Source organism: Tiliqua scincoides, chromosome 2 (assembly GCF_035046505.1).
Source record: "Tiliqua scincoides isolate rTilSci1 chromosome 2, rTilSci1.hap2, whole genome shotgun sequence".
NCBI classification, from domain to species: Eukaryota; Metazoa; Chordata; class Lepidosauria; order Squamata; family Scincidae; genus Tiliqua; species Tiliqua scincoides.
Genome location: NC_089822.1, coordinates 91,732,894 through 91,758,245, shown reverse-complemented (window position 1 = coordinate 91,758,245; position 25,352 = coordinate 91,732,894). Strand labels below are relative to the sequence as shown.

The 25,352-nt window shown below is 42.3% G+C and overlaps 1 protein-coding gene across 2 annotated transcripts in view; it reads left to right on the top strand.

The window, feature by feature from the left end:
- The first annotated feature begins 2,629 nt into the window (after window positions 1–2,629).
- The window catches only part of ZNF462 (zinc finger protein 462), a 147,247-nt gene continuing 124,524 nt past the window's right edge, over window positions 2,630–25,352 (top strand). For both annotated transcript variants that reach the window (XM_066616079.1, XM_066616078.1), the window contains exon 1: window positions 2,630–2,953. The gene's annotated coding sequence lies outside the window, so the exon portion shown is untranslated. The remainder of the gene's footprint in view (window positions 2,954–25,352) is intronic.

Here is a 25,352-nt window from a genome sequence, read left to right as displayed (position 1 = left end):
CATGATTTTCTAAACCCAACAGTGTTCCTTATATCTCTTTATTTGTCCTGTTTGAACCTCAATCATTAGAAATTCTCATTTTGTTCTCAAGGCTTCAGCAGACCATGCAATTTATTTATCTATTTTTCACATTTTTTAGATGGCCCTTGCTCCAAGGAGCTCCGGGTGGCATACATAGCTCCTCCCTTTCTTTTCATCCTCACAACAACCTTGTTGTGAGTGACTGAGAGAGAGTGACTGGCCCAAGGTCACCCAGGAAGCTTCATGGCTGAGCGAGATCGTCCAGGTCTATGTCCAGTTCCAGAACCACTACACTATCCTGGTTCTCATGAAGATGATGGTGACTTCAAAATGCTTTAAGAGATTCAAGGAGAAAACTGTCTGAAGTCTCTATCTCTGCTATTAAATCTAAACCACCCTGCTATTTAATCGCCATCCTTGCTCAAACCAAAATTCAGCCCTTTTGTCCCATTGGATTGATTTAGCTGGAAGATATTTGAGCACATACTGTTCTTCGCTCTTCCACTGGGCCTCCAGCTCATCTTAAAGTGCTTAATTTTGGGAGAACTGCACCAGGATTTTATTTGTCTTTTTTTGCCCAAATGCAAATATATCAGACACGCCACTTTACAATAATGTTTATTTTTAAACTGACAATGACCAAACCAAACTAAGAAAACAGATCCATCCAGCAGTATGTACTGAGAACTGTTTATCCATAGCCAGTGCATGTTGGAGAAAAGTATGGTATTAATATCATCTATATAGAATACACAGATATTTTCAGAGCACATTAGCAATTATTACTGTCTTTTAAGGTAATGATGCGCGTCCCACTGACTTTTTTTTTAAAACCTTTTTTTATCAATGGAGAACCAACATCAGGGACATAATTCTGGAAAAGGACAGGCAGGTCTGCTGCTTCTTCTGAATTATTTGATGGAATCTTTCCACTCCCACGTTTGTTCCTTGGATCCTTGACTTGAGGCATCAGCTTGATGAAGCAATTTCTAGACCTTGAACCAACCCTATGAGGAAGAAGCTCTTCTAAGGTTTCTCATTCCATGGAGGGGATACTCCCCCCCCCCAAAGCAGTGGATCACACTCCCAAGTGTTCAGATTCTATTTCTTCAGTTCCAGAGTTCTCCTCCAGACAAGAAGCTTCAATAGTGTCACGTCTTCCCATTCAAATGGTCTTTCCCTTCACTATAGTGTGTATTGATTTTTCAGTGCTAACTTCATCACTCCCCACCCCCCACCTCCACCTCAATACCAGATTAAAATCTGGAAGGTATTAAATCTGGCAAGGAAGGAGATTTATTTTTTTTTAAAGAGCTACCCCCCCCCCCAAGAAGTTTAGAACGTTTTCTGGGAAATAAAAGGTTCAAGGGTGTCATAACTTCATCTCTGCTTCTTTCTTGCCTGCAAGGGTGATGACACCTTATCGTTGATGGGATCTTGAGGGTTGCTTTCTATAAGCTGCCCGCGGTCGGTGAGCAGAAGTGCAGACAACGCGGGAGGGACGCGCGGGGGGGGAACGGTGGTGATGGGGGAGCACCAAAGTTTTATTTTTCCACTGCAAGTAGGGTTCGGTGGTGGTCCCAACATCGCACCAGGGCTTTTAAAGTCGCTGCATCGTTGGGTCTTCAGCGATGCAAGCCCTCTCCCTTTGTGTGTGTGTGTGCGCGCTTGGGGAAGAAATCAAACGACAAAGAGTCTTTATTTCCGGGAGAAGACTTCAAAATACGTGCTAGAAATGGACAATTTGAGTCCTTTCTCTCTCTCCCCCCCCCATCAAATGTAAGCTGAAAGAAGGGGGGAGGATTATAATCAACCACGTGGTAGATCTGGTGTGTGTGTCTGTGTCCCTTTTTTTTTTTAAATACACTTTGCAACCTCCAGATCCATTTATGTTGGTTCACCCAGCTCAGGGAGAAAAAAAGAAAAAAAAAAAAAAGATTGCAGCCTCTCCTAGATGGACCTCCTATCTCAGGGATCAGCTTGGAAGGGGGGGGGGGGAGGTTGAACCAACCAGGCGTATCTGCATGCAGGAGACCCGTGTGTATGTGTGGGGGGCATTGATCTGATGAGAACTTGCCATGGCTGGTCGAAAAAGGCTAGGATGACCCAGTAGCGGGGAGAGCTGCGAGCCAGGGGCTCCTCTCTCAGCATCTCCAAGGCTAACGAGGGCTGGAAGGTTGAAGGCAACAGCTTGGAACTGGGGAAGCTCTTCAGATCGCTCTCTCTCTCTCTCTCTGTAGCAGGATCCTACCTCAGTGAGCCTGGGAGTGCCTCCCCAACCATCTCCCAAGAGGACTTAAGTTTGTAACCACATTCTCCCTGCCTCATCTTCACCTCCTCCTCCTCCATCACCATCTCCTCCTCCTCCTCCATCATCATCTCTAGCTATCTTTTTTTTTCTTTCCTTCCCCCTCTTCTCCTGCCTTTCCCCCCTTTTTTTCTTCTTCTTCTTTTTCTCCTTCCCCCCCCCCTCCACGTTGTTGTTGTTGTTAGAAAGCCTTCTTGCACCCCCTGGTGCTCTTGCGTTTTGTGTGGTAGGCAAGGAGATTGTCTTCTTTCTCTCTCTCCCTCTCGCTCCCTCTGGTTGCTCATTATTCAGAGAGAGACACACAGAGGGTTGAGTGAGAGAGAGAGACGGATATCTCAGGTCATCTGCAGCTGCAGCAAGCCAGTGAAGGAGAGAGAGAGAGAGGGAGAGAGGGGGGGAGAGGAAAAAAAAAAAAAGCAGGGAAAAAGATGGCGATCCTCCATTGCTGAGACCTGGCAAGGAGCACATGAGACTAGCAAGCAACAACTTCCACAACAATTGCAAGAAGAAGAAGAAGAAGAAGAGCCAGGGGGAGAGAGAAAGGGAGAAAGAGAGAAAGAAAGAGAGAGAGAGAGAGAGAGATCCAGGAGATCAGAGGAGAGCAACCAGCACCGGGACCTTCCTGTAAGTTCTTGCAATGCAAAGGGATCTAGCAGAGGGAGAGAGATTCTGGGGCTGTCCCACCACCTTCCAAGGAGCAGCACGTCGCCTCTGAGATCCATTCATTCGGCCAAGCCGGAGAAAGAGCGGGCGCCCCCTCCCCCAAACACCTCATTGAGGTGGCGCTGGTGGCAACGGTGGTTTTGTTTAGGAGAAGTCTCTTGCCATGGGGGAGGAGGAAGAGGAGAAGGTGGTGGTGGTGGAGCTGGTGGTGCTGCTGCTGCTGCTGATCGTGGGAGGAAGAGGAGGAGGAGGAAGGCAGTTAATTAATTTTTTGTTGTTGCATGAAGGTGGTGGGGGAGAGATAAGTGCGAGCAGCGGAAGTCTGAAGTGTGTGTGTGTGGTGGGTGGGGGGTGCTGCTGCTGCTGGGGGGTTGGATGTGTGGAAGTGATTGGATCACAGGGGGGAGAGGTGGAAGGAAGAAAAAGCCAGCTCTGAGCTCTTAGCTGGCAGTCGGGTGACCTCTTTCTTTCTTTGCTTTCTGTTTCTCTCTCTCTCTCTCTGTCCTGTTCCTTCTCCTCCTCCTCCTCCTCTTCTTGCAAATCTGGTCCCATTCTCAGGCAGGTAATGGAATGGACCTCCCACCTACCCTTTCCACCCCGGCAGAGACAGACAGACAGAGACACACACACACAGCAGGGCTCCCGCCTTTGCTGAAGTTGAGATGGTGGCGGTGATGATGATGGAGGGGGGTCTCCCTTTTGGCCCTAATCTCCGATAGGGTTGGCTTGGAAGAGGACAGCGGCGAAGCTGGAGAGAAGCCATTACACACGGTCCTGCTCTCTGGCTTGGAGAGACACAGACCGAGGAGGAAAGAAAGGAGAAAGAGTGGGAGGGGGGGGGTGTTCAGGGAGAGCTTCACTTCTCCTTCCCTCCCCGGGTGCCTATGGCTTTCCAGGGAATGAGAAGCAGCTGAGCTCTTGTCCTCCTCCCCCATCTCTCTCTTTCCCCCTTTCTTTCTTTATCTCCTTGTCCTCCATTTGCAAGCTGTCTGCTTTGGTTCCTGTCCAGACTCCAAAACACAAGGCTACTTCTCTCTTTCTTCCTGGCACACATAGTCTCCAGGCTTTCTCCCTTCTACTCCTTTTTCTCTTGGAGTTGCCTTCTTTCTTTCTTAGCTTTGTGGTGTCTACTTAGCCACAGGGGAGGGGGGAAAGGGGGGAGGAGGAGGAGGAGGGAGAGATCCTGCTGAAGATCTGAAGAGATCCACTGTTGTGATCCCCTGTTACAATCTTGAATTCTCAGCCCTTGGCACCCCCAGAGAAAGTTTCCTCCTCTTGGTTTTGGAAGCACCTTCTCTAGCAGAAGAAAAGGTGGCCAGCTAGGGGCTTCCTCTCTGCTGCTGCTTTGTGTGCATGCTTGTTTTGTCTCATGAAGCTACTTGCATGTCTAAGAGGAAGTGAATAGTTGGACAGAGGGCTGTGATCTGAGTCAGGTAAGCCATGTCATGTTCTCTAGCTCCACCAGAAAATGGAGGAGAGGGAGAGCAAGGGCAGGCTTTTCCACTAGACAAAGCTGAGATGGGAAGTGCTCATGCAATTATGGATGTCTCTCCATTTTTTTTTTCTGAAGCTTTGTTGGCAAAGACTGGTCTGACAATATTTTCCCCTCAGTGAGCAACGCTTTTTTGATGTCTCTTCTCTTTCTGACTCCAGGAAATGGAGGATTTGAGGAAGTTTCATAGATTCTTTGCACAGATTCTCCAGGCAGAGACCTACTGCATGTTCTGAAAGGACATGTTTTACCCCCTCTTTTTTTTACAGTTTCATTCTGAAGCTAACCTTTTCCCATTTAACTTTTGGGATAAACTTCTTGGTATTCCAAAGGCTGATTCAGTTGGCCAAAGACATGCTTTGTTTTTTTGTTTAAGGAATACTTAAGTCAATTTGATGATGCTGATTTGGTTCTTCTGCAAAATAACATGCAATTTAATGTCAATCAATCAGAATTTGTGATGGACTTGCAGGGATCTCTCCAATGGATAAAGGACAACATTATGTCATCTTCTGACAAGCGATTTGGGGTTGCATGGCTGCTTCTGCTTCTTCTTTTTGAAAAACATTTCGCCAGGCCATTATTAGTTCTTCTGAGAGACCATAAGGGACCTTAAAGGCTGCAATTTACAGGGAATTTCTAAAACTTGACCCATTATGTTGGTATCTAAGAAGACATATGGTGGAGCTGTTTTAGAATTCTCATCATGATCCAGATAAACCTAAACACATTTAGGTTCCATTGATTTCAGTGGAAGAGTTAAGCATGCACTTAATTCTCTCCCACTTAAAACTGCAAACTTAAAATTGCCTGTAGTTGACTAGGAGCCCAATCCTATGCACATCTGCTCAGAAGTAAGTTCCATAATAGTCAATGGGGCTTACTCCCAGGAACGTGAAGGTAGGATTTCAGCCTAGGTTGAGAACTCTTTATTTTTGAATGCAGTTTGGGGAAGCTCATATATTAGTAAGATAAGGGGAGTTCAGGACAAGCATATTTTTTTTTCTTCCTTATCTTTGTTTCCAGTCTTTAATCTGGAATACTTCATCCTCCTCTAAAACTGATGATAATTTTGTGTCTTTCGAGCAGTTTCATCGCTGGAAGCTTCAGCCCTAACTGTTGAATGTTGACGTTCTTAAGAACCAGTGACTATGAGCATTTTCCTAAGAGTTTAATCAAATCCTCTTGTTGAGAAGTTGGTAAATAGAGTCATGGTATTATAAGAGTGAGACGGCCAAAATGCTTGAGAGTGTCAGAGGAGTTTCGGTTTCTATAGTGAGAAGGGACACTGAAAAGGTAAATGTAGGTAAGGCATATATCTATATCTAGCTATATGCGCATGTCACAGAATAGCTGCTATCAAGTCATGGAAAGACTATCCTTCTATTGCACACAATCCACAAAGCAGTAATTGCTAAAATATTAAAGTGTGGATGGTGGAAGTTACATTTTAGCTACTTTGATGACAAATGGGTACCCTGTCCTATGTATAAAAATTAACATGGACTCCTTAATTCTGGTAGAAATATCCTGTGTTTATGACAGAACTTCTGTGGATGCTTATTTCTTTTTTTCAAACTTCTCTCGTGCATATCTGGATAGTGAGCACCAGAGCAAGGGGCAGTGGCAAGTGACATTCCTTGTATGCTCTTGGAACCATGTTGTTGGCCTATCTAGGTGGGCCTGATCCATTGCTCACTGGACTCAGTAAGCCTCATCTGATCTTAGTAGACACTAAATTGAGCCAATACTTTTCCTCTCATTGTGAATCTATTTGTTTTGTGTCTGGATCAAGTTCTAGTTATGACTTTATAAAGTCCTAAGTGATTTTGGATATGGGATACGTGTAGGACCACCTTCCTTGGCCTAAGTCTGCTATTGTTGGAGGGGACTCTCACCTGTGCCATAATAGCATTTGAGATGGCTCCTTATGACAGGGCCTCAGACCTGCCTACAACACAGTCTTTGGAAAGTCTTCCCTTGGGAAACCCTATTGGCTCTTTTCTCCTTGCCTTCAGGAAGATTATGAAGAACTCCTTTTTCTGCTGGGCCTTCAAGAAGAGTCAACTGCTTTATCAGGGTCTGTGTAACTGTGATAGTTGCCTCTTGCGCTACTGTTGCTGATCCTTATTCTCCCTGCTGTTCTTTTTGGTTGTGTTTTTTGTTGTTTTTTTAGGTTAGACTGATTTCAGTTTTTGTTGTAATATACAGCACTTTGGTGTTGTAATATACAGTATTTTGGTGTGATGTTGTATATACATCTTAAGATTTCTAAACCTAAGAATTTTATGTGTTTTTTGGAGGACTGCTAGTAAGAGCTTGGTTTACCTGTTTTAACAGAATAGAGTTATGAATACGGGTAGTTTCTGTCTGGTGTCAAGGAAAAGATAGTAGCTTACTATCATTTAAAAGCTTGTATTGTGGACATTATGGGACAGTTGCTGTAGGAATGATAGTCTTTTGCATAAAGACATATTTTAAAGATGGCTTTGTCATGCACATTTAGTAATGGGTACTGTTACAGTTATTATCATCATTATTAAGAATATTTATATACTTCTTCAACAAGAAAAAGTTCACAAAGCAGTTGACTGAGAAAATCAAATAACTCCATAGCTCCTCTGTCCCAAAAGGCCTCACCAACTAAAAAGATGCAGAAGAAACATGAGCAACAGTCAATTAAATTTCAAGATTCTTCTTGCCAGTAAAACTGCTAATTATAACAAATAATTAAGGTTGCAATCCTATATATACTTAGTAAACCCCATTGACTCTAGCGGGACTTACTTCTGAGTAGACATGCATAGGATTGGGCTCTCAAAGGGTTTACCTCTGAGCAGACATGCACAGAAGTATGCTGTTAGATCCTGTGCAACCAAGAACTGAGCAGCAAGTGAACATTGATGCAGTCATATGCCTTCCTGAGGAAAAGAAAATGCACATATTTGATTCAATGTTTGATCATTCATCCCTTGAATTGCACTTGATGTGTGAGCTGCTTCCATTGTGCTTGAGGTGTACGTCAGATGACGTGACTGTTCCGCACATGCAAGTTCTCCCTGATGTGGGGAAAAATGCCTTTGAGAACTTACTTTGAGAGCCTTTTGGAAATTATTTATACATCCATGATATAGTGGCAGTTCACATGCTTCTTTAATTTAAATAGTGATGAGTTCATTGTATTTTGATAGGTCTTTTCCTTTTGACTTCCAGTGGGCTAGACTTGAGGACCAGGAAGTGCATACATTTTTAAAAAAAAATAAGGTTATTGCATTATTCAACGAAATGTCATTCTGTGCCTTTATGGTCCATACGGTAATGAATTTAGTATGCTCATACTGAGGTGTTTGATGCAGACACAAATGAGAGAAAACATAGATGATTTCCCTGATGAAGGTATGTAATCATCCACCAGCAGTATTTTTTAAAGCTGGAATGTGTGTATGTAAGGCTGCAATCCTAACCACACTTTCCTGAGAGTAAGCCCCATTGAACAAAATAGGACTTACTTCTGAGTAGGCCTGGTTAGGTTTGTGCCCTAAGATTGTTAAAACACACTTCTGTTTGGGGGAGTCATAGAATATAGATCTCCACCGCCCCACTGGTGCCATTTCATGTACCAGTCTGCAGTACAGGTCCCATAAGTCTGATGTCTCAACACCTTCATTGTGCTTTTTTTTATTATTTTAATTTGAGGATTTCATTAATATCGGGTCCAGTTAGTTCTAAATTAAAGTGAACTGGGAAAATGAAATGCCCTAAATCTAAGGTCCTGGGACTCTAAATGATCTCCCAATATGGTGGATGCAACAGTTAAGGAGCTGTTACCTTTCATATATGTCTTGAGGACATTTTGAAGTGAGGAAAAATGGAAGAGAATCCATAAGAAATACCTTTCTTATATAGTTATACCCCATCCTATAAACAATAGGTCAATACAAGTCAATATTTTACATTACACTGAGCATATTATCAAATGCATCTTGTTCTTTTTTTTGTTTTAAAAAGACTTCCGTTTCTGATAATGAGGTGCTTTTGGCAGGTGTAGACTAAAAATTAAATTGTTGTGTTTGTTTAAAGTATAAACAGATAAGTTGTATTTGGGATATCAGTTTCTCAAAAGGAATTTCATGGCGACCATTAATGACAGAAAGAAAACTGTGTTTTCCAAAGGTTATTGGATGCCTGACAGATGTAATTCTTTGGAAACCAAGGAATGGATGGTTTAATTTTAGTGCTAGAAAGGAAGTACAGAGCTCTTATAATTGGCCGAGTTTTGAGGAAGGCTACTCAAGAAGCAAAGATAGTTATTGAAATATAGTTCAGGGGAGGAAAGAGAGAGGAGTTGCTTTTAGCTTACGTCCAGTGGTGTTTTTGTGGATTGCTTTCTAAATATCATAGTTGCAGCACATTTTAAGATTATTCTAATCTTCTCCAAAAGCTTCCTCTGTGCTATATCTAAGATCTCAAATTAAGCTGAAGAACTTAGATCTGACCTTATTAAAAACTGTGGGGGACAACAACCCTGAAGTGAAAAATCTGTGGAAATCATTGAATATCAGAAGCACAATGGTGGTTAACACAAATTGTTCAGTCCTGGAGGAAGTGGGTGGGAAGGTCTAGCTATAGTTAGTTACATTGTAACCAAGAGTTCACCAGGCATTAAAATACTGTGAGAAGTACTTTTGAGACATGGAGGATCCTTTTTCTGTACTGGCAGATTGGGAAAATCCTCCCAAATGGATGGTGTCAGATTTTGAAGGAAGTGTTTTGTGTGTTGATCTGTTGGTCCTTTCTCAGTAAGTATTATGAGACAGTAAAATCCTATTTTGTTTGATGCAGTACTTTCTCTTTGGGTGGGATGGGATGACTCTCTTCCTGCAAATGTTTAGGTTACAGAAGGCTAATGGTGAATTGTGTTGGACAGTTCTAAACTCTTATGACTTTGATTTCTGCAAGAGAAGGGGAGGTACAAGCATATTTGTAGACAAAAGATGCAAGACCACAGGGGACCATTTATTAACTGTTTTGTAAGCTTATTTTTTTGTGGAAAAATATGTAAATATCATTTTGGATGATACTACTCACACGTTGGTTGGAGTATCAGTGCTTTGCTTCACTTCCGTTTGTACAGGATAGTTGATGCATCCAACATTACATTACAACCTGCGTTGTAGCATAGAGTTTGGGGATCACAGGGACGAACAGAAGAAAGCAATTCTTCATTCACTGCCACAGCATGTCATGGTTGGGACTAGACAAGTTTGTGGAGGGTAGTCCCATCAAGTGCAGTGAATATAGGACCAAAAAAAAGGCACTAGTACACTATTCAGTGTGTGGAGGTTGCAACCGTCATAGTTTAAAAACTTAGATGCTTGTTTATTGGATACCAAAGTCTGTGACACAATAGATGGCTATCTGTCCCTTTATGTGCCTGACAGCGCAATCCTAACTCACCACTCCGCTGGTACAGTTGCCACTTCACTGGCCTAGAGTGTAGCAAACGTGCCATAAAGCACATTTGGGACTACTCTAGAGTTGGCAATGCAAGTGGGAAGGCCTGTGCCAGCCTGCTGGCACTGCATTCTGTCCCAGGGGTGCTGGCAGAGGTGTCACACCGAGGGTGGTAAGAGGCATTCTGGAGGTGGGGAGGGAGCTGGCCTCTACCATATCCTACTAGGATATCACCATATCCTAGGCGTTTTTGTTGTCTGGGCCAAATTCAAACGAGATTCTGCTTCAAAAATTAATACTGTCCTCATCCAGTAAAAAACAAAGTATCCATGTAAGGTTTGCCTTAATCCCCTTAGAGATGCCGGCACCAGAACCCCTGCTTTAGAAGTTCTACACAAGTTTGTAGAGCCTAAGTTTATGAATAATTATTAGCCAACAGCCCAGAGTAGAATCATCATGTTGATTAGCATACTGTACTGCATAGTGCGCTGATTTCTGAATGAGAGGATATATAATCCCCATCATATATAATTCCACTGCAACCTATTTGTTAGTTTCCCAGGGACATCATGGCTAGCTGCTGTCGGAAGTCTGCTGGGCTACTTGAATCAGTAGTCTTAACCAACAAAGAAATCTTGTATTTTTAGACACTGACATTTTTGATCTGTCCAAAGACTTTTATTGTTCCATAGACTTGTATTTCAGAGCTAACGAGAACCAATAGTGTCCATCTAATCCCTGTCTTTGCTTCTTTTATAATTTAGGGGCTTAATGTTAATTCAGTGAAATGTATTTTTTTTTCCTAATGTTGAGGTGCAAAACTTCTAATCTGGGGGAAAGAAGGAGTTAAGACCACCTGGTTTTTTGCACTAAAATTATTTAGGCCCATGATGATAAAGTCATGAATGTAAAGGTGATAACTGCTGCTGGGAGAGACACAGTTAACATTATAATGGATGAACTTCACCGTGGCACTGTTCCAGATGAGTTGACTGTTGAAAATAAAATGTTCCAGAAGAACTGGGAGAACAGGAAAGAAGTTAAAATAGCATGGTTTGTATGCCAGTGCTGAGCGAAGAAAGAGGAGGGGGAAGATAAAGGAAGATAATTATCGTAGGTTCAGCTGTCTTGGTGAGAGGGAACAGAATTTCAGGGATTCATTTGAATGATTTCTTGACTTCCAACTATTGGTGTGGTCCTTGATGCATCTTCCTGCTCCTGTTTTTCTCCAATGAGAGTAAAATTAGAACATGAGACAGTTTTTAAAATTTATAGACTATAACTAATATACTTTTTAAAACAATAAAACCGCTGTCCAGCACATTTAAGGTAAACATGGAAAAGATGTGCCAAGGCACTTACATTTCTTGCATCCTAAATATGGGGTTTATTTTTCAGTGAACATTGTGTGCAACATATTTGTATCAAATTCTAGACTTGTCACATCAAACATGCCAAAGAATAACCAAATGATGAAAGTGTTAGTTTACTAGAATAAGAACACAGAACAGAGGAAATTATGCTCATTACAAAGTTGATCGTTCCTAGAAGACTCCAGAAGCTTTACAGAGCATCATCCCTGCTTGGATGGAGGCCCTTCCTGCCCATAGCAAATATAGTGAATTAGGCTGTAGCCTCACATTTGGGCTTTTGTTATTTATGGCACAATGACAGCTGGGTCATGTGGTATAATAGGGGTGAGAAAAAGCAGAAGTTCCTTATAATTGCAAGGTAGGCTGTGCATGTGTGACTGTGACTTCTGTAGTGGTTGGTAGCAAAGGCAGCTTACTCCTGCCATTGCTATTAGATGATGCTGTGATGCAGTTTCAGAAGAAAAATTGCCACTTGCACAAGGGAGTTATTGATAGAATATTTTAATGCAATCAAATGATAGGTGACCAGACGATAAAATCAGACTGGTGAACGGACTGATATTCCAATGCTAGCTATCACCTAAAGCAGTGGTTCCCAAACTGTGAGCTGTGGTTAGCAGGGGACCATGAAAACCAGCCAGGGGAGCCATTGACTCTTTGTTAAAAGCCCTCCTCCCTATATAATGTACAAGATTGGGGACTTGTGGTCATTAGCTCAGAAGGTCAAGGGAACCACCAATCAAAAAAAGTTCGGGAACCTCTGACCTAAAGTTTTAGAGTGTACTGCAAATATATTTAACTTTTTTTATCATATGGGATCATGTTCACTTGATAGTAATGCCCACACACTGTTGGAGTCTGTCCACTCTTGTGACTCCCACAGAGCTGTTGCCACTTTTAACTGTCCACATTCTTTCAACTTGGTCCAATTTTTATGGTCCACAAGCTTTCAACTTGGCCTGATTTTCATAGATGTATAGTGTGGGAGGCTGGTGAATTCTGAGTTGCACTTAGTAGTCCTGCCATCTTTCTCAGTATTTTGAATGATTTTGTGAAACCTTCTTCCATTTACCTCACTAAAGTTGCAATCCTATAAAGACTTACATGGGAGTAAGTTCCAGTGAACTTAAATGAGATTTACTGCTGAGTAGACATACATAGGATTGTGCTATAATTGTACCAAATAACAATAACTATGGAGTTTCATGGTTGGGTTTATATATCAGATGTGCGCCACTGGCTTAACGACAGACCGCATATATGATGGTGATGAAAGCACAATAAAGATGCTCTTAATGAGGCAATCATGTCTCCCTTAGCCTGCAGCAGAGTGTCTGTTTATACAACAGAGAGGCTCTTAATGCAAAGAAGAGGCAGTCTATCTCAGGTAGCCTGTGGAGCCAGCTAGTGTCTGGCAGGGAGTTTCTGTTGACACTACAAAGGAAATAGATTGGACTGAATGTTCATTTAATGACTTAGAGCCCAATCCTATCCAATTTTCCAGGGCTGGTGCAACAATACCAATGGGGTATGTGCGGCATCCTGCAGTGGGGGGGGCAGTCACATAGGCCTCCTCAAGGTATGGGAACAAATGTTCCCTTACCTCAGAGCTGCATTGCGGCTGCACCGGAGCTGGAAAGTTGGATAGGATTGGGCCCTTAATCAGATAACAATGGGGATTGGAGAATGTACCCCATCCTTAAGTGGTGCACACCTGTACTTAAGGTATAAAAGCATAACAGAGCTGCTTGGTATATTGCTGGTGTTAAAAGTATTGTAAAAACAAACTCATAGAAGGGCTGAAAGAAAATATAAATATTTTAATAAATAACAAGTATTTGAAAAGAAAGTTGATTCTGGAGTGTGTTAATTTTATTTATCCCCCACTTATGACCCTCATGTGATTCACATGATCTTCCAGCTAGACAGTCTTTGGGTGCATTTGAATCTAATGGGCCATCTGATTGTTCTCTGGTGTACATTGGCAAAAGACTTCTGTGCTGTTCCTCGACTTCCGTTTACCTCTTTGGTTAAAAAGCAAACAAACTCAACATTGCTTTATGATATGATATGGATTCTTATCCACAGGGGAACATTAAAATGGAGACTATGTTGCAGAAAAAAGTTTGGAAAGTGATCTGGTGAGTCTTGATGTTCTGGGCTGGCCACTGGTGGAAAGAATAGACAATCTTGGAAGGAAGTCATAATGTCCTGTGAAAAACTCCATTGTTCTGTGCTGGAATGTACAAGTGATTAGCAGGGAACAAAGCTATTTTTGATTAGGGGAAGTCAGATACATTGCTGCTAATGGAGAACTCACTGGCAAGGTGCGTTGAGGCAATGTTCTTGATTTCTGTTGGTAATGAAAATTATGCAAGTCTGATAAAAACAGAGTTGAATGTGTTTAGCTGGTTTATGGAACCAAGTCTGTGTAAATGGTTTGTGAGTTGACTCCTAAGAACTTGGAAAGTCGTGACAATGAACTGAGAGCATTGCAAGCAATAGCAGATCATGGTGTCATTTATATTCCACTCTATAGCCCAATTGTTAAAAGGACTTATGGCAGCATGCATGTCCTCTTATGGTGTAGTAAAAGGTGCACTGCTGTCATGCCCTGCAGAAGCACCAGCTTCCCGGGTACTATGCTGGAGCAGGTAAGGTGTCAGTGGGGCTCTAGTGGGGGCAGTTCATGGGTGAGAGGGGGAAGATCAGGTGGAGCGTGGGGCAGGCAGGGGGTGTTTCAAGGGTGAAAGAGGTGAATCTCTGTGCACTAGGGCATGCCTACCCCCTTTATCCTACTCTGACATGCCCCCTGCCTCTCTTTTGACATACACTAGCAAAATAGCTGGTGTAGGTCCAAGGAGACCCACTGACGGCCCAGCTGTTTATGGAGAGCTAAGTAAAAAATATATCTACTGGGCTGTCTGGTTGTCCCCACCATAGCATGCAGCATGCGCTCTGACTGCTTGGCTGCATCATGTAGGGTGGTAGGGGATAGGATTAGGGAATTAGATTTATTTGGCATGATTCCTATAAAATATGTCAATAATACTTAAAACAACCTTATAATGAAAGTCCATTTTCTTGTCCCCATATTGGAGATGGAGGTGTGGGCTGGTGGGGCAGAGATGAGAAGTCATGACTTCCCAAGGTCACCTGACTTGAGTTGACATTTGAATCAAGGACTTCTTGGTTGATTGATCACAGCTCATACTTGTGCTGTTCCATCCATCCATCCATCCATCCATCCATCCATCCATCCATCGGAATGAAATGAAAAGGTGAAATCTAAGGTCTAAGCATAGGTGAAAATGAAACTTAATATTTACACAATATGAAGGATCTGAATGTACTTCACGGAATTGTTCATCCATTATGAAGGTCATTGAAAAAAAACAACTATATTTGTATTTGAAGTCTGCAGGACTCTTAAGTATTTGGGGAAGGAAGAGAAGGTTGATATGTTCCCCACTCTACTGCATCTTTTGTATTTTGCATTACAATTAATTGCTTAGTAATTATCAGGGGAAAGATATGACCTCTGGTGTAACATTCTGGTGAAGCCATCTGACACCTGAAACATCTACAGTGTCTTGGATATTAAGAGATGTGATGTTAAAAACCACTGCATGGCTATATGGAAAGCTCTGGAAGGGACCTGAAAGAGACTCAGTTGATGCCAATGCACAGGGTTGGCTTTCAAAGGATGCAAGGATCAGTGTGTCGGGAACAGGAAACAGGAGACACACAAACAGAAAGCAGACAAAGCTGTTAAGCAAGCAGAAAAGTAGGTTAAGGCATTCCATAACCAATGTGTAGTGGAAACTCTTTGGTGATAGAGATATCTGAAGACGAGGCAATGTGATGTTGGAACACAAAAGGAGGTAGTGTTTTATGAAGGATTCTACAGAAAGAGGAAGAAGATCAGTGTTTGCTTGATTACAAAGTGTGAGAGAAGACCTTTTTTTGGCTGGTAAGTACTAAAAATGGAAAGCAGTGTCATGCGGTTCCATGATATTTTGGACAGCTGAGAGTATTAACAGATAGATAAGCAGTCCCATCATCAAGTGCTGGGAAGTTCAGAGTGTATAACTGAGAATGGAAAGTGGTGGTTGTGCAAGAAGCTGTAGTGCGAATTTAACCCTCCCAGATGACACTCAGTAAGAACTGTAGCTGTACTGTCAGTGGGTTTCAAATACCCCCAGGGCCTTTTTCTCTGTGTAATGTCTAGGGGTGTTGGCAAAGATGAACTTGGTGGAAAAAGCGAGTCAAGATGTTGAAATCTTGTGTCATCTGACTCATGATCTGCTTTGGTGAGGATGTCTGGAGGGCCATTTTAACAAGGAAATGGGGCTTGCCAAAGACCCATACACCACTCCACCCCCTGGAGACACTGCTGTCATTGTCCACTGCTACAGATGCTGCTCATCTCTACCTGTCTTTTGCCTCTGAGGTTGGCAATTGGAGGGAACAGATAGTGTAATTCAAAGGGCTGTTTTAGGCCTGTCGTCGCAAGGTTCTGACCACCAGTATAGCTGAATGTATGTGCGTGCAAAAATGTGTGCTGGAAGATTTCAGTTGTGTGTTCATTTTATTATTTAAAAGTTAGCTTTGCTTACTTGGTCGTTATTTTAGGGTTTCATTGGAGAACCTGCTATTTCCTATACTTCCTCAGTAATATGCAGGTTCGTTCTGAATCACTCTGTTCACAAAACCAAATCAAAGCTGTTGGAAATAAAACCTTCCAATGTCATTCTGTTATCTTCCACCAATAATTCCCTCTCCATTTTATTTAACCCATTTTTGCCCCACAGATGTACACATTTGGTCCCTCTTCCTTATATGCAGAAGTGGCTTGAACAAAAAACCCATAACCAGTTTGGTGAAAGTCAGTGATCAATTAGTTGAAGGCATTGTTGCCTACTGTTCAAAGAATGTAGTCAACTTGTGAAAGACTCTATCGTGTCTCTTCCTGGAAGAATTTGTCGTCTTGTGGTTAAAGACACAGCCTCTTGATTGTGGAGATAATGGATTTGTTGCTCCAGAAACAGTGCAACTATAAAAGGAATTCTACCTACTAACGTGCCTTTGAGACTGCCCATTCCAGATCTTTATTTTTCTTTGCTTATATTCTTGTGCATTCATTTGGCAATGTGGGGGAGAGAGATTACCACATTTGTTCAATGACCTCAGTGGGCCGACTGTACAGGGAGAGATATATTGTTGTTCCACAGTGTGTTTTGCATGCAGTTGCAATTCTCTCTTGTTCATTCTTACACAGTCCATTCATGTAGGTTATTAATTTTTTTCCTTTTTTCTTTGCATTTAGTAGAAGACGAAAGAAGGATGAGAAAGTAATGGTTTGTTTAAGGCCATTATTTTATTTATTTAAAAGATCAGTATCGTGCTTTTCTTATATATGGTTAACGACATCACAACAACAACAAAAATTAGGCCAGAGTTCATTTCTGTACTGTGGTTATTTTTTTAAAGAGTTTTTGAGCCACAGTAGGTTCAAGTTAAAAAGAAAAAGAAAAAGATGTTTGAGATTGCGGATAAGGGAAAGTCTTGCCTTAACTACTTTTTTGTTTTTGTTTTCTCTAATGTGCTCTTCATTTTGATGATATTGATTCCATGATGTAGAGAGTTGTTAGAACAATCCTAACACAGACATTTATATAAATTAGAACTATATCTGGAATGCTATGTAACTTTTGGAAACATCGTACGCATTGCAGAACTATCAGCTGAGAAATAATTGCTGGGCTCTTAAGAAGTTAATGGATTGTTTGACTTTTTTTGTCCGCATGCAAGAACACTAAGAAAGATCACTTTCTAGAGAAGCAGTCCCAGAATTTTTCAACAGTAGGGTTACTTAGGCAGAACAATATTTCCCCATGAGGTGGGAAGTGCAGGTGCAGTCTAAAGTTAAGCTTTTAAGGGCTCAATCCTAACCTACTTTCCAGCACCGACATAAGGGCAATTCAGCTCCAAGGTAAGGGAACAAACATTTGAGGAGGCCTCCATGAGTGCCACCCAAGTTCAGGATGCACCACACATCCCATTGGCAAAGCTATGCCAGTACTGGAAAATTGGTTAGGATTTGGGCCTAAATGATATTTGAGTCACATTGATTTTCTATGGAAAAATAAAGCACAACGTTACTCCCTTTTAAATTTGATAGCATAAGATAGAACATTTTATGTCTTATGAGATGTAAGACTGATCAAGTCAAATTCTTCATTCAAATCTAAGGCTGCAATTCTATTCACGCTGTCCCAGGATTAAGTATAATTATATACAATGGAATTTATTTCTAAGTAGGCATACATAGGGGTGTGCTATTGCTTAAAAGATGTTTAAACCGTGACTGTGCTGTCAAGGTCTGTACTGTTTGGATGACAAATAATAAGTCTTGAGGCCCCTTTGGTGTGGGAGAAAGACAGGATAAAAATCCTATAAATAAATAAAGCTTTTAAGGACTTATTTATTTATTCGACGCATATGACCTATTGCATGATCTCAGTGGCCTCATCTGAATGTAACACACAGTCCTGACTTGTTTTATTTAATCACAGTTTAATCACAGTTTAATCACAGTTTAGTTTAGTTTAGTTTTATGTCTAGATACTTAAACTGTGCATTACTTTGGTTGACATTAAGCAAATGATAGTTTAGGTAGGTAGCTACCTAAGGATCCAGGGAGGGGTTTTTAAAGGAGTGGTCTTCTTAAGAAGTTCCATCTAGCAATAATTGCTGATCACTAATGATAGACCTGTTGCTCCATGAATTTGTCTTAATCCCTTTAAAAAAGATTTTTAGGCTAGTTGCCACCACCACATCTTGAGATAATGAATTCCAAAAGTTGTTAATGCATTGCACAGATAACTGCTACCTTTCCCCAGCCCTACTAGCAGATAATTCCATTAGATGATTCTGAGTTACATAGTACAGTACTTTGCAAAAAGAAGAAAATGTATCCCCTAGCAATGGTATCTTGGTAGGCACATCAATAGCTGGTTTCGTATTTCAATGTAGGCTATGACTTCTCTGCCCAAGTTGATGCTCATGGTATGTTTTCTCTGTTGCATACTATACCCTGCAAATTCTGCTTTTATTTGCATAACTTATACGCTATTCTTCAGCTAAAATAGCCTATTTCAGGTAGTTCTCAACTCATTTCACATTGGGCAGAATAGAGTATGACAGCCTTCTGGTCTTCACTATGGAGATGTTTATTTTAAGAGTTCATGTCTCCTTAGCTTTGCTAATACTATACTGCAATATCAGATGGTCTCTTGAGACTTCAAGGAGTGGATAAGTTATTTTTAGTGTGCCTGTTTGGTAGATGATGTTTCAGATTATGGAATGGCTTTTTGGAGGTTCCGTTGCCATGTACTGAAATGGTTTGACTGCATGTGCGCATGGACTGTACATGGGTACAGTCATGTTTTAGCGATAATAGGCTGAACATGATGAAAAGATTCATTGAGAAACAACGATAGATGAAGGTAAAGCCCATATCACATAATCTCACAACTATATACAGTGAAGAGGCTTGGTACTCTTTCTGATGAAATGATGATGTAAGGTCAACTTAGTAGTATTGCATTCAGGTGCTTTCCTGACTCACAAGCTGAAGACCTGTTCCTGCCCTGAGAATCTTATAATCTACATTTCAATTGTGAGGGAAACAAAAGAGGGGCAGAAAGAGAAGTGTTTGGGCAGACGAACCACCTCCCATAGGGTTTAAGAATTGGCAGGTCATGCTTCCAGGTAAAGAATTTATTTACTCCTCTTTTAAATAGATTAAGCAAGGAATATATTTATAAATTTGCAGATTTATATACCACCTTTCCCAGGTAATGAAACCTGGTGCCCAAGACAGTTAACAACGATAAAATAGACATAATAAGCACAGTAGCACAAGTAAGGTCAAAACAGCAGCTAAAAGCATAAAGACCACTGACAGTATGATTGTACTGTTCTTCAAATAGCATTTGTAGATCAGCAGCTATCTTGGATATGTTGTTTATTGGTTGTTTGGGAGCTTCCAAAGAGTTCCATGATTCCCTGGTAAGGGAACTCATTGTTCTTTTTAAAGCCTGCTCTTATAATCACAGCCTTAGGCTATCATGCTAATCCTGAAGTGATAACACTGAAGTTAAATAGGACCACCACCTGGGAGGTGAGGACAGTGGGACACCTGGGAGGTGTGTCTTTAGGATCACAGAACCAGGTCTTGTCTTCCTCTTGAGGCTTGCACATGGCAATCCTTCTGGAAGTCATTTTGATAGCTTGGAGACTCTAATTTTCATTGAACATGAAGTAGCTGATGGAACTCATTTATATTACAAAGTGCGGTAAAGTAGCTAACACCTACTCACGCCATTCATACTCAACCAGATTCTTTTCTTTCATCAGCCTTGTTGATATTGATGAGTCTAGTAGCAAGGGAATATGACTAAGGACTTTTGGTAATACATAGTTTTGAATTTAAAGGCTATTATGAAACATACTGCCAAAGATGGCAATTAAAATGTTGGAGTACAGATGAATGAAGCGAAAAATGCTACCCTGTGTCTGTGAAGGGAGGAGTGTGTGGCTGTTTATAATACAAGTAGCTGTCCATGTGGTTTACGTTGTCAGGGTACTTAGTCTGGCAGATCATTTCAATATTTTTTTCTCTGTTGGTGTGAATTACAGCTTCCAATTATTTTTTAGGTCATGTTAATCTCAGCAGCCCTGCTGGAGATGCACTAGGCACACTGCTTCACACAGTTCCCATGTTAGGACCAGAGTCATTTTTTAAAAAATGATATAAAGTTTAATGGGTCTGGTCCCAACAGGGAAAAGAGAGCATCTGGATAACAGAAGGTTAGGCCAGGGAATGTATTGCTGAGAGTGCCCCACAGACCAGCCCAGTGTCTGGAAACCATGTCCAGTTGCTGCTTATGTGTTGGAGTTTTGAAATGGTGCCTCTGAGATTTGCAGAGCCAGCAGATCTGTTGCCACTGCTGTGACGCAGGAGATAATTCTGTTGGGCAAGCAGCAGCATGGGGGTGGGTCTACAGCACAGGATGTGTAATGTCAACATGAAGCATTGGAGCTGGCACTAAGGAGGAAAGCAGCCATTTCATGCCAGTGCAGGAAGTCCAAAGAGATTTCCCCTTCTCCAGGCTCTGCATCTTGTCCTTTATACTCCAGCCTCGCCAATCTGCAAGAAAGCAGCACCTTTGTGTGTTGTCATCTGAAAAGTTCAGCCCAGCAGGGCTTCTAGGCTTCACCCCCCTCCCGCTTCTTCTTTTTCCAGCCTGCCTTTTTATTTCTCCTGAAGAAATTGAAGGATAGTCCAAAAGCTTTGTATAATGAGGGCTGGCAAGAGAGGGTTTCACAGATCTAGAGAAAAGGATGCATTCAGTCATGTGAAAAGTCCTAAGCTTCTGATGAAGCTCCATTGTAACATGCAGATCCCTTTGTCTCCTGCAAGTCGACAGTTTTGTTCAATAGCGGCAATCATCTGAGAACATTGTGTTGTAGCTGTGAAGTGGAGAAGGGCACAGAATGCTGCAAACGATACAGGCGAGACCATGCAATTCTGTAATTGCTACGTAACAGGAGAAAGGCATCATGGTTGTCTCTTAATAAGAAGCTGCTATAGATTGGGTCTTTTCTTCCTTTGATGTAAAACCATGCAGTGCCACCAGTAGGTTTTGTGCAAGTGATTAAGAAAAGCCCCAGAAAAACCTGCATCTTCAGAACGCATCACAAACAGATTTGACTGGTGCGCAAGGGCGACTTTTTGCAACTCTTCAGAATGTAGTGGCTTTCATGACTGTCAGTTCCTCAGTCAGAGCTGCATTTCAAAGGTGGCCTTTAAAAGAAAAAGAAAAAAAAGAGCCCGAGCCGTGTTTTACAGTCACAACATGGACCATTCCAGGGCTTACTTGGTTATGAACAGAAGGGCCTTCTCGGTTTTCTGTTGCCTGTTCAGCAGGATTGCAACCTCCCTTGAATAGCTACTTGTCTGGATGCTTTTTTTGTTGTTGTTGCATGACTAGATTCAAATGATCTTGAGAGCTCATTGTGAGGCACAGGCATTTCCCAGCAGCACCTGGGATGGGGAGGTTGCACATAAAGCAGAGTCTGTGTAGCAGGAACCTTTCCAAGCCCTAGCAGGAAGATTTAAAAAATAAATAAATAAATCCCTGGGTGATTGTTCAAACTTTCCCGTTAGCTGTAATGAGAGATCGTCACCTCTTATAAACTGTTCCTGCTGTGTTTCTCTTGGTGCCTCACGAAAGTTGACACCTTGCTGGTTCAAAAATTCTCACAGCAAAGGCTTAGTCTTTTGTGGTAGGGGTGGTCACTTGTTTTTAGTGCCCACACTTGGCAGAAGAAGTTACTGACAAACTTGTAGAACCCAACATCTGAAGAATGAGGCTCGCCTCTCACATTATAGATGTTCCCGAGAAAAACTAAAAATGGGTTACTAGATGTTGCTGGGAACTAAGCCTACATTCTATACACACTTTCCTGGAAGTAAGCCCTCTTTTTTCAGCGGGAACTATTTATTTATTTGTGCAGGCATGCATGCATTTTTTAAATACCATCCTTCCTCCAAGAAGTTCAGGGCACTGCACATGGTTCCTCCCTTCCTTTTGACCTGACAACAACCCTGGGAGGTAGGTGAGGCTGAGAGAGAGAGTGACTGGCCCCAGGTCACCCAGGAAGCTTCATGGCTAAGCAGAGATTTGAACCTGGATCTTCCTGGTCTAAGTCCAATTCCCAAATCACTACACCAGCTTGGCTCTCTTCTGAGCAATATTTCCTGCAATATTCCCATGCCGCTGCACGGACCCCCTTGCTTGCTGCGAAGTGGATGTCTTCTGGCTATGACATCGTATGTCTTAACTGACTTCCAGTTCAACCATGCCCTGAGCTGCTGTGGGTACGCAGCTTAGGTGAAACAATGCTTCTGAAAAGACATGCAAAGGATTGCACTGTAAATGGGATACTATTTAAAAACAATACTTTTAAGATTGCTCTTCTCATCATTCTCTTTAATGGTTGACTGAAAACATGCAAATGGTGTTTGAAAAAGAAGTATTGAGTGGCCTGAATGGCTTCCTGGTAAATGGTAAATGAAGCTGCAACATACAGTCATAATGGCAAGAGCCCAAGTGGTGTTTGTGCTGTCATATCTGACTCCTGCCAAGTCAGGTCCTAGGACCAGGGAAAGTTGAATACAAAGATGCAGGTGGTGAGAAGTGTAGTACCCTTGTTACTCATACCAGAGAGCAAGTTTGATCTCAAAGCCTTTATGTTTTCAAGGTGCTGGACCTTGCCACAGGAGCTTCTCTAGCCTGTTGTTTAGAATGTGGTATTTATTAATGTAGCACCTTAAGGAACTGGTGCAGACCTGAGAGACTTTGTGTCAGGCTAGAAGGCTTGATGCAGAGTTCAGGTCTCATCCCCTCCCATCCTGTTCCTCCTTACCCCACCCTCTCCCACCCTCATTCTGCCCTTTTCCTGCCCCCAGAGGCTGCACCGTGGCCCAGTGGTTCATTTCCCCCTGGCGGCAGCGTGTCCTCTTTCTGCCGGTGCTGACTGGTTCTGGGCCTAGCACCAGTGCTCTTTACTCACTGCATATCATAAACGTACTTTACGGCACTCAGTGCTGGCACTAGGGCTCAGCACTGGTGCTGGCTGAGTTTAGGATTGGGTCCTAAGTTCAGTATCTTCCTTGTAAATTTCATTTTAGTCACATGCCTTGTTACTTAATTTCAGGACAGAGTAACAGCTCATAGTTTTTCTTTGCCCTTGAAGTAGCTAACGTACCTTGAGCTGTTTATGGTGGCTAATGCCTATAGAAACATAGTTAAATGTTGTACTTTCTGTTTTTCTGAAAGGTGTGAACTTCTCAGAGTCCTGGTCTCCCTGCTCCTGATGATAACTGATATGACAACAGTGCTTTACCAAACTGATTCTAGTGGTGGGTTCTGTATGACTCGTAGTGGTTTGGTGCTGGCAGAACTGTACATCCTGTATTAACTCCCCTGTAAAGTTCTGCTTGTCAGTGGCTGCTTGCTCTTCAAGAGTTACAGAGCAGCATAGAGATCTGATGGGCCAAGAAATATTTTCAAGGCTACCAGTTTCCTGGAGAAGCTTACTAGTTATTATTAGCTCCCACCCCCTGAACACAGTGCAGTATGGTGGAAATGGAGAGATGTGAAGTTAAACAACATAGTTTAAAAATATTAGCATTTTAGAGTGTCTAAAATAAGATTGTACCTTTCCCTCTTTGCGTGTACCTAAATCCATTCCTTAAAACAGCCCATTGTTACATTAATTTCAGTGGGGAAAATTCTAATTTGTTCCAAATTTTTTCCAAGTTCACCTCCATATCACCCTAAATGCCTATTAGCATAAGGAAAAAGTTGAATGGCACAATAAAATAGAATAAATAACATTTAATAAATGGTGTTGTTTTTTTTACTCAGAAGTAAGCCTGTTGTGTTCAGTACAACTTAGCTGTAATTCTGTCTTCCGGCCCAACCCTGAGCTGCCTGGTGCGCGGGGTTGTAGCGGCTCCGAAAATGGCAGCAGGCAGCACTGGCAGCTCCTTGGCAGAAGAGGACTTGTGTCCTCTACCTCTGGGTAAAGCAAGTAGCCCTGCAATGGGGCTACTCTATTCTATCGCGACCCAAGGTGGCCCGACATGCAGGCTCAGGATCCAGCGCAGTGAAGCTTCACTGGTCCTGCCTACCTCCTGCCCCACTTCGTCCCCCTGGCTCGCCTCCTCTCTGGCCTCTCCCTGCCCTGGAACATCTCCTCCCTGCCTCCCCCACGCGCCCATCTACCTCTCTGTTGCCCTGCAGTTCGCACAACTGCTGAGCAGTGGAGCATTTGGGGCCATAAAAGTGCCTTATGGCACGTTTGTGACAGTACATGCCGGCAGTGAACCGGTGCACATTGCATAGGATCGGGCCCTTATTCACTGGAAACAAACACTTCTAATTACACAGCTTCAGTAATGTAAAGCTTCAGTTGATGATGAAAATGTTTCAGAAGTTCTAGCATCACATAATGAGGTTTAGCACCTTAAGATTTAGTTGCACATCATGAGCAACTCTCTAACCTTTCACCTGTTTTTCCACTTTTCCCATTATGTGTCGACCTCAGAATGTGACCCTTACTGTGGATTGACTGTATTTCCTTTCAAAATTAATAGTGAAATATTTATTCCTGGTGGTAAAGGTGTCCCTGGAAAGCTCCATGGTCATGCAGCTCAAAACCTGAACTGGATGTATGACCGTGGGCAGATCCAGGGGGGACCATGGATGCATACCCCTCCCCCCCCCAAAAAAAACTGATGCCAGAGGGGAAGGGCGCCTACCAGGACAGAAAACAGTCAAGCACGGCAGGGAGCCCAGGTGTACTCACCTGGAAGAGGTGGAATGGGAGCCCAGCTCTACCCATCAGGTAGATATGAGCTCCAAGTCCAGACAGGAGCCCAGGCGTACCTGCCCAGAGAACCTCAGCCTTGGAGGACAGGAAGTTCAACCCAGAGCCCAGGTCTACCAACCTGGTAGTGCTCATGGTTGGTAGTGCTCATGGCCCCCCCCCCAAAACACCAACACTGGATATGCCGCTGCATATGACATCATCACTGGAAGACACCTCATCCACCCCAAGTGCTCCTTTCCCCAGCAACCCAGGAGTGAACTGAAAGTTTGACCTCACTCACCTTTACCATCAGAATTTAATCTTTCATTGTTAATTAGTGGGAATATTGATAAGGTGGTAGAAAGTCCAAAAACAAATAACTTCAAAAGATGTCCCTTTGGGGAAAAGAGCGGGATAAAAATAAAGTTTATTATTATTATTATGTAGGATATGTAACAAATCCACAAAGAACTATGTTGTCAATTTTTTCCTAAAGGTATGTTTTAGTACACTTGTCAAAGATGAAGAACGTTCCAGTTTATTTTTCTATTGAGGTGTAATAATAGTAGCCAACATTATCTTTGTCCTACAA